Genomic DNA, 4247 nt, shown 5'->3' on the forward strand with positions numbered 1-4247 from the left:
CAAAGATTTAATGAACGAAGAAATGTTTGGTGGAAGCTCTAGGGAAAACTCTAAAGGAATTGTTGGAATTTTTTTCAAAGGAACCTCTGAATGAATTGCTGAAAGAACTTTGGAGTATTTTTTAAACAAATCCTCAGAGAAATTTATGAAGGCATTCTGAACTTTTGATTTATTGAAGGAATCGCTGAAGGGATTTCTAAAAGAATCAATGGTAGATTTTCTGAAGGAGTTGTTGGAAAGTATTCAAAAAATAAATCTTGGGGTAATTCCTAGAGGATCCTCTAGAAAAATTTCGACGAAAACTCTGGAAGAATTTTTGAACAATTTCATAGAGAAATTTTGAATAAAGTTACTTTCAGAAGGAATTTATGGATTCATTTTTTCGAGAAGATTCGCTGGAGGGTTTTCTTAATAATGAAATAATTCATAGAAGGTATCACAAAGGAATTCCTGTATAAGTAAGTGGAAGATTTCTGCGGAATTTCCCAAAGGATCTATGGAATATATCTATTTAAAGGAATCCTCATGAAACTACCTGAAATAGCCCTGGAACGTCCCTGAAACCTCTTGAGCACTCCGGGAGTACTTTTGAAGCCCTCTGAAATCTCTTGGATTACTCTTGGAACACAATTGAAACCTTTTGAAGACCTTTGGAATCCCTAAAATGACTCTGAAATCCCTTAAATGCCTCTGAAACGCTTTTGAAATCATCTGAAACTCCACGGAACGTCCTCAAAACCCCCTGGAACACCCTGGAAACACCTGGAGCACATCCCAAGCAAGAAACCGTATGGAACGCCCATGAACCTTCTGAAGCCTCCTCGAACACTTCTGGAACGTCCCTGGGGCTCCTGAAATGGCTCTGAACCCACGAAACCGCCCTTTGAAACCGTCATTTAAAACCCTTTCGAACACCCCAAAACCCCAAGAATCCCCTAGAACTTCCCTGAAACCCTCTGGAATAGCCCTGGAATGCATCTAAAGCTCCATGAAACCCTAGCCTCTGGAATACCCCTAGAACGCCCCTGAAATCTCTTGAAAACTTCTGGAACGTTCCTAAAACTCTGAAACTTCCCTGGATCACTCCTGGGTCGCTCTGAAGACGTGTAGATCCTCGCAAAACACCCCTGGAACGCACATGAAATCCCTCCAAAACCCTTGAAACACCCCTTAAACCCCGTGAAATTCCCTGGAGCACTTATGACGCCCCTGAAACCCTTTTAAAATCCCTGTAACGTTCTTCAAACTCCCTGGATACCCCTGAAAAGCCACTGAATCAATCTGGAACACTTCTGAAACACCTCTAAGGCCCTCCAAAACCCCCATCGAACGCCCATGAACCTATTGAAAGCCTATTGAAACCCCCTGACACCCCCTGGAAACCCCTAGAAATCCCTGAAGCCATCGGGAACACCCCAGGAATGTTTCTAAGGCCTCATTAAATCTCAAAGAACGCTCATGCAACGCTCCTAGAATGCCTCAGAATTCCTACAGGCAAATTCTCCAAAAAGTTCTTCCTGGACTTCCAAAATTCTACCTATGTTAAATTGTACGGCCCATTTCCTCGTTTAAACTCACCGACTGTATGTGGTGGTCCAATTGTGTCAAAAATAACAATATAACTCTGTAATAATAGCAGAAATAGTCTCCATCACCACACCACTTCACATAGATGTCCCATACCAAGCTCGACCCATTGACCACCGAACGACCGCCGCTGGGAAGCAATTTGACTAATGGAACATTTATTTGGTCACCCCAGCCTGCCAGCGTCCATCTGGCCTATCCGAAATGGCTCAAATTAGCGGCTGCCAGGTACCCGCAAACGCACGACGACGACAACCATCATGGATGCGATAACGATCTGTCTCCGCAGTAGCAGCAGCAGTTGCTGCTGGCTGATAACAGGGAAACTCTACTCCACCTACCCTCGTCGTCGTCGCCTGCCTGTCCGCTTGACCTGCTTTGCTTGGATGGTAAATTGTACCGGAAGGAGTCGTAAAGATGCCACCCAAGCGATAGGAATCCCGCTTGTTGTTGGTGGTGTTGTCCCCGTAACAAGCTAGGGAACTGTTGCCCGTCGCCGCGCCGCCGGAGTCATAATGCGTTGTCACAGAGCGTACCAAACTGTGCGATGGATGAACAACGAGGACACAAAGGAGAGTGGACGTGGACGAACAGTGAATGATATTCCCTGGGGGAGGATGAAAAGCGAAAAAAGCGAGACGACTGTTTTCTTCACATACGCAGTTGAGCTTTTATATCAATTAGGCGAGTAGGTAATGGGGGAAGTAGGATTATGTGGGTGAAACACAGGCTGTTTTACCTCACGCAAGTCTGCCAGGAAAAGGCCTACTGCCTACTTTCCCACACCACATTAGCAGTGCTATAATAATTCATTACAGCACTGATTTGCGTTGCGTAATGAACCATTACAGCACTGTTTTCAGTTTTGATCAACTTCTTGATGCTTTCAGGACGTACAGTGTATCAAATAATTCTCCGTACAGCAATTTTTTGCCAAAATAATTTTTCATTTAAATGTTAATAACTTTTTTATACGTCAATCAAAAACGCTGAAATTTTGACCAATTATAACTCATATAATAAAGCTCCATCGGTTAAATTTTGAGCGAGATCGAATAAGTTTTCTGAAAGTTATAAAACTTTTAGTAAAACTTATAAAATTTTTGAATACATTTTTAAAATATTATATCTCAATATGTGCTAGACGAAACTTTTTCAATATTTTTCGTGTTACAGCTTATACCTAATGCTTTCATATGCAGCTTCTTTTAAGGTTTTATATTCACTACAAAAATTATGAAAAATCTGTATATCTTCAGAGTGTCATTTGGAAATTTATCATATTTTGATCAATAAAAGTGCCAAGTGTTTTCAACTTTTTTAAACTTTCTTAATGATATATTTTTATACAGGACCTTCTAAACTACATATGAAGAGTAGGTCCTATGGATTTTTCGTTCAGTTAATGCGCTTTTATTGGTGGAAAACGTTTGGCAGATTATATGTGCAAAATATGGTAAATTTTAAAACATCGTCAACTACATACGCATATTTTTCATATTTTTTGTAGTGAATATAAAACCCCAAACATGGCTGCATATGAAAGCCTTAAGTATAAGATGTAACACAAAAAAAATGAAAAAAGTTCATCGAGTACATATTGAGATATAATGTTTTAAAAATGTGTTCAAAAATCTTATAAGTTTTACTAAAAATTCTATAACTTTCAGAAAACTTATTCGATCTCGCTCAAAATTTTACTACTGGAGCTTCAATATATGATTCATGATTGGTCAAAATTTCAGCGTTTTTGATTGACGCATAAAAAAGTTATTAACATTTGAATGAAAAATTATTTTGACAAAAAAAATGCTGTACGGACAATTGTTTGATACACTGTAGTTTCGAAAAAAATTGACACCTGCACAGTATAACCTCCTATGATCAGACTTTCTTAGCAATGTCTATGATCATCAGTGTGCAGTTTGATGAAAGGTTTTGGTAAAAACTATCCTCAAGCGGTAATTTATGAAATTGCAAAAAATGTTGTACGCATCTCGGTGCAAAACTCGATTTTTAGAGCGCTCGTCGTAATTGTCCAACTCGGCAAGCCTCGTTGGATAAGTGTACGACTCGTGCTGTAAAAATCTTCATTCTGCACCTTGTTGCGTAAACTACTATTTTTAGATACGATTTTTTTTTCTTTTTGATAGGGGATCAAATTTTGGAGAATAAAAAACAATTTGGGAACTATCTTGGTCACTAATCAAGAAAAATACACAAAAAAATATTTAAAATACCGTCACTTTACTGAACCTCAATTTAACCTCAAAACTTTCGACGGTTATTACCTACCAACGTATCTAAATACCAAGGTAAGAAAATATCAATAACGAGTCCCACTAAAACTACTGCGTTAGTTATGAAAAGTTGGAATTTTTACTCTAAAATGTAATTATGTCTGCAATGTTTGTGAAGTTTTATTAGTTTGGATGTTTCGATAAAGGTAAACATGCGCATTACCCCCTGACCCCCATTTTGTTCTCGTTTTCAAAGTTTACCCGGGTAGAGGTGAATGGCAAACCAAAAACAAAAGAATAACAAATTTTATTGTCATAACTTATTTTGTCATTCATGAGTTCTTCATGAAGAGCTTAAAACAACATGTGAATAGCATAATATGATATCATATCAAAATATGCCATTCGCTTGTCATTTTA

Source organism: Aedes albopictus, chromosome 3 (genome assembly GCF_035046485.1).
Source record: "Aedes albopictus strain Foshan chromosome 3, AalbF5, whole genome shotgun sequence".
NCBI lineage: Eukaryota > Metazoa > Arthropoda > Insecta > Diptera > Culicidae > Aedes > Aedes albopictus.